The sequence below is a fragment of the Dipodomys ordii genome, unplaced genomic scaffold (assembly GCF_000151885.1).
Source record: "Dipodomys ordii isolate 6190 unplaced genomic scaffold, Dord_2.0 Scaffold63, whole genome shotgun sequence".
In the NCBI taxonomy this organism is placed as follows: Eukaryota; Metazoa; Chordata; class Mammalia; order Rodentia; family Heteromyidae; genus Dipodomys; species Dipodomys ordii.
The window spans coordinates 9,535,746-9,549,890 of record NW_012267279.1 but is presented as its reverse complement, the minus strand read 5'-3'; positions in this window follow the sequence as shown (position 1 = coordinate 9,549,890).

Genomic DNA, 14,145 nt, shown 5'->3' with positions numbered 1-14,145 from the left:
GCTTTCAAAACAGAGAAACTTTCCAGAAGAAAAAGAGTGAGCATCAGAAGGGTATTCCATGCTGGGAGAAGATCATGCACACAGCAAGGGAATGACAACTCCCTGGCATGCTGCATGGCACAGGGTTCAGCAGGGGGCGTTTGCTTCCTAGACACAGGACTGGCTGGTAGGGAAATTTATTGAAAGCACGGAGGAGCTGGGTTTTATCATGTAAGGACTCAGGAGCCATGGAGGACTGGCCTTGTGGAAGAATCTCTTTGGTGACTGAAGGGAGATGGGGCTGGAAATAAGGGGAAATGTGTGAAATATGATGAGAATTTTTGGAAATGTCGAACACTGACATGCTGCATTTATCCTCTATGACAAATAGAGTTTCCCTCCTAGAATTCCTTGCCACAACATTTTTTGATAACATAGCTTGAGATTTTTGATGAGAGCAAGGAGAGGGAAATATTCAAATAATAAGTTCCAGTTTAGTATGCAGTTTGTCTAGGGGTAGCATTGCTGGGAAAGGTGTTGAGTTATTCTGCCATATTTCTTCTTCCCTTGGACATGAAGGATGTGATGCATTCAGCACCAGGCTAGAGGATACATGCCCGGTGCCATAGAAACAAAATGTAATCTCTCCCTTCCCCCAAAGCAGCAGGACTATTAGTATGAAGGAAAGGTAATTTTTTGGCTTTCCATAAAATTTAGCAGAAAGGTTGGTATCAAACTGGAAAAAAAAATGAAAGTCTGTGAGCTCAGAATGTATAAACAAAGGGTTCATGTCTAGTTGAGCCATGGTGCTTGGTTTTGCCACAGTGAAGAATAAGAAAATCCTGTACTGTGTTTGCCTGATCTGGGAACAGAGAGGTTTCTGAACCATTTCTGTGGGAAAGTGGGCAGGAGTAGAGTGGAGAAGAGAGTAAACGGTTACAGAGACAAGCTTGGCTCTGATGGCTCTTCAAGCACTGGTAGCTGGTGTCCAGGTGTGATGTTGGGAACCAACCATGTGGCCTTCCCCAGATTATAAAAAGCACTGTCAAGGGAAACCCTCCACCCCAATCCTGACAGACTGACATCCATCTGGCCTGCAGTTAACCCAAGTAATTCTCCTACTTCATCTGGATTACACACGTAAAAATGACCCCACCAACATTCTTGCAAATAAAATGAGAGGTAGCCTTTGTGGACAGCAATGTTCTTTTAAAGGATGCAGAGGATTTGGATGAGTAGCACTAGGTTCTCACAGAAAGAACCTCTTGGTAAAGCGATTTCCTTTCCCTCCGCTTCCACCTCATAAAGACTAAGCCTTGAAATCCTGGCCCCTATGGGACAGTGATGTGGCAAGATGACTTCCCAGATGCGTAACCGAGGGCTCCTGCTCTTGTCAGCATGCACAGAAATGCTATAAATCCACTTCTTGATTGCTGTGGATTTGAAGGAATCATCCACTCAATGGCATGAGTTGCTCCCCAAAGTTTTAAGTTTGGATTTTTCTGGAAAGGTATGCATAAGCAGAGAATTTTACATAGCCCACTATAGGTCAGTGTGCCAGCTCTTCTGTTTCAGGTTAAAATTGTCCTAGTTCTAGGCCTAGAGTAATCAATTCTTGATTGCTGGACAGCTGAGAAGAGAGCCCTTATTCATGCACATGTGTGGGTCTACAAATCCCTTGGTTGGGTAGCAGAGTCACAGATGACTCAGTATAGAGAAACCAGTGTTTATACATTTCTCATTGAACTTTCTCACTGAATTTCCAAGACTTAAGTTCAATGGATGAGATGAAATGAGAGAGAGGATAATATCCTCTCTGCTGCCACAGTAAGGACAGATCACCCCAAAAGTTAAAACCCAACAGGACATCATCATACCTGTCCTTACCGTGAGAACCTAATGGTGAATTCATACAAAAAAGAAGAGGCCTGCAGTGACTTTATAGTCATAAAGTAAGCTCACTAGTTATCTGTACACACTCCAACTTGTGCCTCAATGTGGAAAATCATACCTATTAGTGTTATCATTTCCCAAAGCCTTGTCTAACCAACCTACTTCGATGAAGCACACATTTTGTGGGAAATGAGAGACCACACATAGTGCTCTGTCTCCAGGGCACAGCTATGTCTTGTGCCTCCTGGGAGCACACTCACCCAGCAGGCAGTGTGAGGATTTTAGGCTGAGCATCCTTCAGATGAGAAAGCACCTTTTACCTTTATATGTTGACAGTTTCCAGGATAGGTAGGCTTCTCGTAGAAACCGTTAGGAAGAATCTCCAATTGGAAATATGTCTTGCATACTTGGGTGGTAGAAAGTTTTGCCAAATTGATGATTGGTGCCACTTGCCTTCAAGATTTTTTCCAAAGATGGACAATCGCTGAGACTTCAGGGCCTGGAGATGGAGGAGGATGATCCTGTCTGATGCAAGCGGGGTTTTGGGACAAAGCCAGAGTTAGTCTTGGTGTGAGAAGGTACTGTAGTCTTTTTAGGTCCATGGCTCCATTCTTAATTTTCTCAAGCACAGAATGAGGCTGACCGTTACAGCACACTTCCCTTCACTCTAAGAAGTGTAGTTATTACCAGAGTTTAGGAGGTGAGAAGAGATGAACTATAGGAAGACCCTAAACTCATTTCCCCTCTAGAAAATAATTTTGCTTAACTCTTACAAGCTTGAAGGCCAGCTTTTCCCTTGTAATGTGACTCAGAAGCTAACAGTTGGATCAAGGATGGAGAGACTACATTTGAAAAACATCACAGCCCCATGTACAATGGGAATACATTTGAGGGAACCCCATCCCCTCATGTTAACTCCACCTCATGCCTATTGGTCCTGCTTTATGAGTGATTATTTGATAAGGCAATAGTGACCCCCTTTAAATTACTGCAGTTTGCTACAAGTGTTGATTGCCAATATTCACTCTCTCCTGGGAAGGGGCAAGGGGGTGGGGGTGGGGGACACAGCAGTTCAGAGCCTGGGATGGTCTGTTGGGGGGCAGGGCCACAGGAACCAGTCTAGCTAAGGAGTGTTCAGTGGGTGGTTTCAGTGAAATGTCTGTGTCTGACAATCGTCACATGAGAGTACTACTTCCTGTCTTCCCTTGTACATACATTGTCTGTGTTTAGTTCTTCCCAGTATTGTGAGGTTTCAAATAGGGGTTCCATGTAAATACTCTTTCTGCTATTGAAATGCCAGCTCCCCAGATCATGCATCGTTTCCACAAACAGTTCTGCCTTTCTCGACGCTAACACTTTTTGAGCCATTGATGTGCAGATGGATGGTTAGTCTCTTGGGCTTTTATTTTGCAATTTTATATATATATCTATACACATATATAATATATATTTATGGGTTGGTTTTGTATAGTTTTCTGTTTGAATCTCTGAGCACCAAAGCTGCCCTTTGATTTTCACGAGAACTTTCCAAAGCCACTTCCTGAGCCCTTCTGATGCTTTGGTGTCTGACTGTGTTTCGGGGTGGTGTTTCTGCCCGTGGATTTCTGTATGTATGTGCTGTTCTTCTTCCTGCGGATATTACCTAGTAAATCGAACGTGCTTGGCTCCCCAGTGTATGTGACTCAGCTCTGTCAGCTACTCGGTTCTTCTGGCTCCTAGGGAAGCAGAAGTCAATTTATGGAAACGTTGGCCACATAGGGCCCTTGGACCCTCGGGTCCAGTATTCACATGTGGAAAACTGAGTAATACTCCCAGTGTGGGGAGGCCGATCATAAAACACTCTAGGCTCTGAGAAGGGAAAAGGTAGAAGAAGATGGACTTTGTGGGTTGAAATGAGGACTCAGAAACAAACATGGTGGGAGCTTCCGTCTGTGGCAGATACATGGGCTGGAATGGAATGCAGGGGTGAGCCTGCATCAGAGAACCAGGGAGAGGTAAGATGTCACCCTGAAGGGGAATGGGGCTAGTGGGGCAGGAGAACAGAAGAAAGAGAAGAGGAAAGAATCTATCTTGGTCCTACCCAAGTCTTCTGGTTTGGGGGTTGTTTTTTTGTCAGTTGTAGGGCTTGAACTCTGGGCCTGGGCGCTGTCCCTGTGCTCTTCAGTTCGAGGCGGGTGCTCTACCACTTAAGCCACAGCGCCACTTCCAGTTTTCTGGTGGTTAATTGGAGATAAGAGTCTCATGGACTTTCCTGCCCAGGTTGACTTTGAATGGCTATCCTCAGATTTCAGCCTCCTGAGGATTATAGGCGTGAGCCACCAGCACCTGGCTACCCAAGTCTTTTTTATTTAAAAAACACACACCATGGCAGGATTTGTTGAGCACATGTACACATGCTAGAACAAAGTATCACCAAGACCTCTTAACCCCATATTTAACCCCACTTAACTCCAGGGAGATTCTGTTAGAACTACTGACTTTACAGAAGAGAACCAGGCTCCAAAATAAGAAGCCTTTTCCTGGACCACAAATTCATCTGTTGTGAATCCTAAATTCAAATGCAAGTTTTCTTTGTTTTTTTTTTTTTTAAATTTCTTCCCAGTAATGGAATTTGAACTCAGGGCCTGTGCTTGCTAGCAGATGCTCTACCACTTAAGTTATGCCCTCAGCTCTTTTGACTTTATTTTCCCAACAGAATCTCGAATTTATACTTGGGCCTGAATCTCAAGCCTTCTATTTTCTATGGGGCTGGGAAGGTGGCTCAGTGGTAGAGCGCTTGCCTTGCATGCCTGAGGTCCTGGGTTCAAGCCTTCTATTTTCTGATTCCCATGTCCTGCTTCTATGACAGGTGTACACAACCATCCTCAGTTTTTATTGGTTGAAATGGGGTTTTTGTGAACTTTTTGCCTGAAGGGGCCTCAAACTATGATCCTCCTAATCTCCACCTCCTGGTAGCTAGGATTATAGGCATAAGCCACATTACGCCTTGCTCAAATAGAAGCAAGCCCTTGTTCTTTCCACTACTTCCCATGGCCTGAGGGTCTTGAATAATGTTCCACAAAAACCATCCATCTCTCCCAGGCCCACTGCTCAGTTTAGATTTTTTGCCTGCAGTGCTCACATCCAAGGTCATATCCCCACCCTTCTCCACTTGTATCTGCATGCCCTGAACTTCCCTATGGTAAGATGTTCATTCCTCCTGGGCTGAAGTCACCTAGGGAACCACCTGTAAGGAGCAGGTAGGATGGTTGCATTCTCACTTGAGTGCACCAAGCAGGTCCAGGATGATAGTTGGTGTGCTGACGCTCCTTTGTAAAACTCATGGCAGCCTTAAGATGGTGATATAAACCCACTTATGTAATTTGTGTTCTCTTCCGGTTCCATTGAGGCCTGGGGGACACACACAGAGGATAGAGTAACCTCTGCTTGCCAGAAACAATGGTAATGCCTCTGGGGCAGGAAAAAGATTAAACTAAATCCCACCAACCCACCATCACCTTGTGGAGAGATAATGCCCCCCCCTGGAGGTCACAAGGGGTAATTGACCCGCCTGCTGGGCAGGAAAAGAGAGCTGGGGACACTGAAAAAGAAGACAGGGTCAATCCTGGTCTCAGGAATACTGAGGAGGTCTGGTCCACCCTGAGGGACCCGTGTCTATTGCAAGTTCTAAGCTGAAAGAAAGCAGGGAGAGGGTAAGTGCTCATGGGCCTCAGAATCCTGACAGAGCCACAAGAGTGTCATGACCAAGATCATCCTGTTTATGTCCATACATATGAATTTTAAAAGACAGTGTCATAACATCCTTAAAGCACTGAAGAAGAAAAAACCCTGCCAGCTTAGAAGCCTATGTCCAGTGAAATCTCTTTCAAAAATGGGAGAATGAAGAAAACCAGACAATCCACAATACAGGTGAGAGATTGTAACATGACTCTTCTTTCCTCACAAATAGAATAAATATTTGTTCTCTTTGATATATTCATGCATTCATTTGTATATATTCATACTATATATGAATGAATACATATGAAGAATATAATAAAAAAACCCACCTTGATTTAGTAGACAACATATAGCCTTTAAGCAGAGTATACATTCTATCAAATGACCATGGAATAATTAAAAAAGACTATCAGCTACCAGGACACCTTGCCTACACCCGAAGCCTTAAGGAGAGGCCAGGAAGCAATTGGTTACCCTCTGCACATTCCTGAGAAGGCAGTGTGAAAGCCTCCCTCCCATTCATGCAAAACAAAACCTGACCACAGGCTTGGGTGGGAAATGCTTGCTATAAGAAGGGAAGAAGATTCTTGGTCTGATCCAGTCTGGAATGCTAGTTGGTTAGTCAGATGAATCAAGGCTGAGACACAAAGCCCCAGTTTGTGTCTTTTAGTGATACTAAAATGCAGTGAGACCTGGACCTCCTTAGAGAGTCAAACTCTTCCATGGTGAACCATTTCAATCCCCCCTCCCTTACATACACACATTTCTGGCTACCAGTGCATGGTAAATACTGGCAGGAATCAGTGTGGCCTGTTGGCTAGGTCACAACTATTCTGGCTTTCCTTCTTGTTGGGCCAGAAAACTAACTTCATCAAATCACCTAGTGGGTTCCAGCTCAGGGTTATATCTTGTTTTCCACAGATTGCATCTCTGGGCAGTTAGTTCTAGTAACATGTAGAGAGGTACCTTCCTCTTTCAGCCATCGCCCAAATACTAAAGCCACTTTTAGGGAGAGATTGCTGCAGTTTCATAATCCCAGACTCCATGTGACAAATTTGATTTCTGCTACTATAGACTATGACATTTGCTTACTTGGCCTCTTGCTCTAGGCCTATAAGCTATAGATGACCCATGACCTACAAACCATAATCTTAGGCTACAAATGGGATTGTGCCTATTTTCTTTCTCTCGGTTGCTAAGGAATCAATCAGTAATTCCAGGACCATGCTGGCAAGCTGTCAGTATTTCCTTTTCAAAGTCTCCTCCAGTGGCATCTAGAACTGTCCTGGCACCTAGGGGTGATTGGGACCAAAGCCCAGCAGCTAGGGACAGTCTCTGCCCCTTGTAAATACCATTACCACTATTGTTCTAAGAGAATCTCTGCCTCCTTTGACACCATTAAGGTGCTGTCCCAATATGGTTGTGTGGCTTGCTCTCTCAATCCCAAATGTCCTGGGGGATGGCTAGATCTAGTTGCTATTTTCTCTTAGGAGAACTCAACCTCCTTCAGCCTGAATCTTATTCCTCCCTGAGGTGTCAAGACCTAGTAGAGTACCTTGGCTAGTACATAGCAGGGACTCAGACATTTTCCAAATGAATTTAGCACAGTGATTGGGCACTAGTAGCTTATGCCTATAATTCTAGCTACTCGGGAGGCTGAGAGCTGAGGATCATAATTTGAAGCCATCTGGCGTAGAAAACAGAGATTTTTTAAAATCTCCAATTAACCAGCAAAAACCTGAAAGTAGAGGTGTGACTTAGGCGGTAAAGCACTAACCTTGAGCAAAAAAAGCCAAGAGAGAGCTCAAGATCCTGAGGTTTAATCCAAAGCAAGTGGGCATGCACGTACACATGCATATGCATGCAGACACACACACACACACACACGCGCGCGCGCGCGCGCGCACGCTGAATGAAACAATGCAGTGGAATATTACAGGTGGGACAGGTCATTAAGATCAAATTGTTTATTGCCCCTTCTCCAGTCTGCAGGTAAGGAATCTGGGGTACAAAGGTGAAGGAGTTTACTCAAGGATTCCTCCTCCCCCATCTCCTGACTACTGTAGGTTTTAAAACATTTGGGATCCAAAAGGTACCAAGAGCTAGACTCCCTCTCCAGCCAAATTCACAAATCCCTGTGCTTCTGCTTCCAGTGAGAGGCCAACCTGGGTTTTGGTGCACAGGGCCAGACACTAGCCTGTCTTTAATGTGTTAAATGGTAAGCGAGTCAGTGATAGCTGGTGCGTGCGGAGGGGGGGAACCAGGTTGCTTGGATTCAAGTCCCAGCGCTGCCATATTTACTAGCCACCTGGTTGTCCAATGTCCTCCCTGTAAAGGAGAGCTAATGATGGTGCCCATCTCATTTAGCTGTTGTTAGCTTGTTTAGAACTAGAAAATAACAGGATGTGAGGTAAGAGCTCTCTATCATCTCATCACCAAGTGAGCCCCTAAGTGAAAAACAAGTACAGCAGTGACAACTTACGAAAGAAAAGGATTTTAACAGTTGCTGGGGAATACTTTATCTGTTCAAGTTGGCACTCTGATTCTGAAACAGGAAGCACAAAACAATGCCTTTTGAGGAAATCTTTCTGCCTTAAATTCTTACTAACTACTTAGATATTCACTAAACAGCAATTTCTTTTTGCAGAAAGTTGATCAAAGGGTTAAAAATAACATGCCTGTCTAGGTGCTCAGTGAATGGGGGCAGGTTCTTTTTACCAAGCTTGGGGTAACCGGGGAGTTTCTCCTTGGCTCACTGTACTGCCTATAGCCTCTAGAGGGCGCTCCTATCCCAGACTCCCATCCATTGGCATCCTTGCTTCAATTCCTCCAAGGCTGTGCATTCCCCAGTCAGTATGCCACTCAAAAATAACATTGGGGGGGTATTTTTTATTGTAAAAATACTGTACAGAGGAGTAACAGTTACATGAGCAAGGTAATGAGTACATTTCCTATCGAGCATTGTTGCTTCCTCCTTTGTTTTCCCCCTACCATCCCTTCCCTTCCACCTCCTCAAATACCCCCACCCCGCCAAAGTTGTAAAGTTCGTTTCAACCTAGTGTTTTGTACATCTCACTGTTACAATGGGTTAACCTGTATTCCTATTTAAGCATTTTTCCCTTCCCCTCCCCGAATTAGAGAAGTGTATATATAAGATACAGGGCACCAACATCAAATACAGTGAAAACAGGGGCTATATTGTTATATTGTTTCTAACGTATTTATAGTGTACCATGTGATTTTTTTTGTTTCAGATAACCTTTTGCATTTGGCCTAACTGCATGGCCAGCCTCACCATGCTGTGCCCTAGCCACCCTGCATTTCTATGCCCACTTCACCTAGTCCTTTAGTGCAAATGGGAGCGCCTCTGGCTTTCCCTGCACCCTCCACCTCGTGTTACTGTGGTGCCCAGTGACCTTGGGACATTGAGGAAGAGCTGGGAACTTGGAGAGTCTGGAGCTGTGGCTCCAGAATTTCCGCCTACCTTGCTGTTTCATAAAGACTCCTGATGGGTCAGGGTTGTGATGCTGTTGACTAATTTAAAGGGCACCATCATGCATTTCAAAATGGATCTTTTCAATAGCAAAAGAAGAAGAGAAGCTTCCTACCCCACTCCACCCTCCTCATCGAATAATGTCCTTCAAAACCTGGGGTGGGAAGGGCAGAAAAGCAATACTCAATGCAATAATATCTTTAAATGATTTTCCCACTTGGACCATTGTTGCCCCAGAACAGATTGAGACTAGAACAGGTTGGCTTTCCTAGGCAGAAGGTTTCAGATGTTGTTGTAATCGTTTTGAAAAGAACAGATAACATTTTAATCTAGAACATTCTATACTGTGCCTCCTACATGATCAAGTCCTCAGAAATCCCTGCTCAAAATCTCTGCTCAAGCACCAGCAGCAAGGATATTGGGCTCAGAGATGCCACAGCCAGAGGCCTGACATGCAAACAAGACCACAGCCCACCCTTTGATTCCCTTTTACTTCCATGTAGGGAACTTTCTGAGGGACTCAAATACTCTGTCTCATTAGTAACTCCGGCTCTGCAATCAACACATGTGCCCTCATAGATCAGTTCCCCCTTAATGGCAAAGTCAAGCATTCCCTTAAGGAACTAGATCTACAGAATGAGATCTTGGGCCTCCTGAAGTACTATATGTTCCCCCGAGTTAAGGCAGCATAGCCCTGGGTACCCACAAATGCTTCACAAATACTACTAGTTCTCTCATTTTGAATATAAAGGAACCTGAGGCTGGGATTAAGGGACTTACCACTACATTGATAGGGCTGAGGGTGTAACTCCTGGCTCCCAGTCTAACTCAGCTCCAGGAAGTTGATATGTCTTGCTATAGTAACAACCACATGGTTCTTCCTGTAGCCAAGGAAGAAGGTGTAATTAATGTCTCCCGGATATCCAGATGAAAGGAAGCTCCACTCTGTCATTAACCAGCATTTTTGTCTTATCACTACCTTTGAAGTTTATTTTGGTGGAAGAACACATGGTTTCCCTAGGTTTGGTCTGGTGGCCAGCCCACTGGGCACTTTTTACCTATCTATATCTTTGCCAGTCCCTGGGTTTCTCCTGGAGCTGGTGTTGGTGTATGCATTTGGAACAGTTAGTGGTAGGCCACCTCTTCCTCCAACCTTACACTGCTCTTTCCATGTACCTGTCACCTTTCTGCTCCTTCCCAATGAAGACTCCTGGCAAGGATGCTACCAGAGAACACAGATGAACCTGTGGGCGGATGGAAGGACTGGTACAGCTTAGGATCACTGAGTGGAGAGGGGCAGTGAGGAGGAGAAGGAGAAACCTTAAGACAAACTTCTCCTCCCTCCACAATTATGGGGAAGGCTGAATCATTAAAGACTTATTTTCGTGGCTTGGAAAACAAATACCTAAGGCCAATGTGACCCCATAGCCTATTCTTATCCACACAGGCCTTGATTGAGAAAAGACAAGACAGTACTCTCCTGCCCACAAGAGTGTGTCATCCTAAAGGGTGAGACAACCTTGCTGTGGTGAGAAAAACACTGGGCTCTTACTTTTGTAAGGGTGGGTCACTGTAGCCACGGGAGGGGAGCAGGTTATAGAAAGAAGAGGGGCATTATGGGAGTATTTTTTTTACCATCTTCCTTCTCCAAGCTCTCAACCATGTCTTGGAATCCTGAGATCTAGAGGATGCTCAGGCCTGGGAGGAGAAATGCTACCTGAACACAGTCCTCTCAGAGCTAGGGTGAGCATTACTACCCAGAATGCCCTCTGTCATATCTAAACTTAAGAAAGCAGAGGGGAAACTCAGAAGCGTTGGGAAAGGCATCCAAGGAGAACTCTTTCTCAAATTTCTCCCATTCTTTTTATTGTTGGAATCCTATCATTCACTCACCATTTATCATTTCTTTAGTGTTAAATGGAACCTCTGACTTTTGTCAATTAAAAATTGTCTTTTAAATAGTTATACAAAGGAGTTTTAGTTCAACAGGTCAGTGTATGTATCTTGATCAATGTCATTCAAGATGTCACTCCTGCCATCATTTCCCCCTATCTCGCCCAACCCCACCCATCCCCTCAATTTACATGCTTCCATTTTTCACACATGTTCATGGACTATTAGGGCAGACTCAAGTGTAATATTGACATATGCCTATCAGCAAGATGGAAGAGCCATGGGCATGGGACTGGGGGCTGGATGGAGCCAGGAAAGCCACCCTGCCTAGAGAGGGGTCAGCAGTGTGACTTAGTGGGACACCTGCCAGGCCAGGGACAGGAAATGTGTCTTCTACACTCCTAAAGGTTGAACTCTGTTTCCTCCAGAAAAAAAAAAGATATTTTAAAGTCCTAACTCCTACTACCTCAGAATAGAGTCATTGAAGTTGTGGCTCTTTAAGCTGAAGAATACACATACACACACACACACACACACACACACACACACACACCTACCTGGGTGTATGTATAGCCTTCCTATTAGACCAGGATAGCCAAGGATAGCCAGGAAAGGTATCCAAGCATATTGGGGCAAGATTTCTCTTGCTAGGGGAAATTAATCAGTCTTTTAAGTAAATTTTTGTTTTATCAGGACACATAGTTACAAACATGAAATTGAACTAAAATACGTATAATAAAATATAATTCCCTGCCCACGTTTCTCCATTCTACTGCCCCCTCCCCCAAAGGCTGATTTCCTGGCATATACCTCTTCCTGTTTTGAAATAAGATGCATATGCTGCTATCTTCTCCTGATGCACTGACTTCCTATTACGTAGATGAGGATCTAGGATCCAGTTCTCTTCCACTACCATTCCTTTGCTTCCTGTCCCCTCCTCCCACAAACTTACCACAGTCCTTGGTCAGATCAATAGTCTCTGTTTACATTGTCATGCCTAGACAAATAGTATTTACAGGAGAGCAATGCAGCACACCATGGTTCCATGCTTAATTTTATTCGTAGTTAATAATTACCTTCTTTTTATTTGTTTAATTTTTTGTACTTATTGTTGATTCATTCATGAATTCCAAGTCTCTCAAAACAATTTTCTTTGAGGACAGCACCACCAAGAGATCTATTTCTTTCCTTTTTCACTCTTCTCCTTTCTTCCTGTTTCAGTGTGTTTCTCTATGACTCTCTCCCCACTTTCCCCTTCTCTCTCCTCCTCCCCCTTCTCTCTCTCCCTCTTTCTCTCCATGTTCTCTATCTTTCTTCCTCTCTCTATTTCCCCCTCTCTTCTCTCTTTCTCCTTCCCTTTTTCTTTCCCCTTCCCTTTTCTTTCCCTCTTCCCCATTTCTCTTTCTCTCCCCTTTCCTCTTCTCTCCCTTCCCCTTTCTCCCTCTTCTTCTCCCGCTCTCCTTTCTGCTCTCTCTGTTTCTGTCTCTGTCTCTGTCTGTCTCTCTCTCTCTCTCTCTCTCTCTCTGTGTGTGTGTGTGTGTGTGTGTGTGTGTGTGTGTGTGTGAAGTATCCCTCATGAAAGCCTGCTCCTTCCTATCTAGGCTGGTTGTGTTTAGTGCTGTTCACATCTGCCTCCATGGGAATGATTTCTTTTGGCTTCCAACTTTGCCTTTCTCTTTGAGTTGTAGTCTCTGTTTCTTGGATGTCTTCTTTTTAGTATAGTACTTTGTTTTTATGGAGTACATGCTCTCATAGTCTTAGCATATCAAACAGATGTTTCTAGCAGGTATCCAACTAATATATGCTATTAAAAAGATGGTCCCAGCAAGGAGGGGCCAGGGATGGGCATCCTCACACTGTCTGTACCGTGAGTGCCGCTGCCCCAATCTGGACTAGTTTCCCAGTACACCTGGTGTGTAGCTGTCACTCTGAGATTGTAATTTACTGTATTTCTGCTGATTCCTTACACTTCAAGCTTCCCTAGCTTGAAACTCATTTTATCTCATAGCGTTTGCTTATTTCCAATATATAGCTTCAAATATTTTATAGCCCTAGTATATACTAGTTCTTCCTATACTTGAATTTATGTTTTTATCTCATTTTAAAATTTCTTGCCAAGGAGAAATATTAGATACATTATACTCAACCTAGCATCTTCAACCTGCAGACTGTCCAGGCTAATCTACCAAACTCAACTATAACCAATATTTATTGATTATTTATTATGACTCAAATAGTCATCTCACTGCTATATTAACTAATTTAATCCTTGTACACATCGTAGAAGCCACATATTGTTTTGTTATTAAATGAGAAGAACGGAGGCACAAGGAAGCTATGTGATTTGTTTAAAATCTCACAAGGAGGTGGTGAAGGCACTGGGGTTCAGGCCCCCATCAGTCAGGAAGTTAGCCCACACCTGCACACTGCTGCACAAGGAATGTTTCTATTCTCTCTTTTCTTCTCACATTTGTTGCCATAAGACAAAGGGGGATGTGTTAGAAAGTTCCTCCAGCATCTCTCAACTAGTTAGATGATGTCTTTGTTCACTCCGTCTGCTCAGTGTCAGGCATTTGCACAATTCTCATTCAATCCTCCCAGCACCCTTACATGGCCTCAGAGTTCTGAGCACATTAAATGGATGAGAACACTGGGTTCAGGGACCTTTTTGAAACTTGTTGAAGTTTCTTGAAGTACCTGAAGGAGCTAAGATTCAAATTCAAGTCTATATGGCTTCAAAGCCATGGAGAACACTGGGTATGTCCAGATGCGATTTGAGAGATGTCTGTCAAACAGGTAGAGCAGAAAATGGGCCTTCTCTCCCATTCCACATGTCCAAATATCACTTTTGTTCTTTCTTTCTTTTTTTTGCCAATCCTGAGGCTTGAACTCTGGGTGTGGGTGCCGTCCCTGAGCTCCTTTTGCTCAAAGCTAGCACTCTACCACTTGAGACACATCACCACTTGCAGCTTTTTCTGTGATTTAATTGGAGATAGGAGTCTTGCAGATTTTCCTGCCCGGGATGGCTTCAACTGCTATCTTCCCATCTCCGCCTCCTGAGAAGCTAGGATTACAGAGGTGAGCACAGCCACCTAGCTTGCACTTCTTTCTTGAACTCAGCCACTTCATTTCCATCTCTTCCTGTTTTGTTTTTTATTATCCCTTTT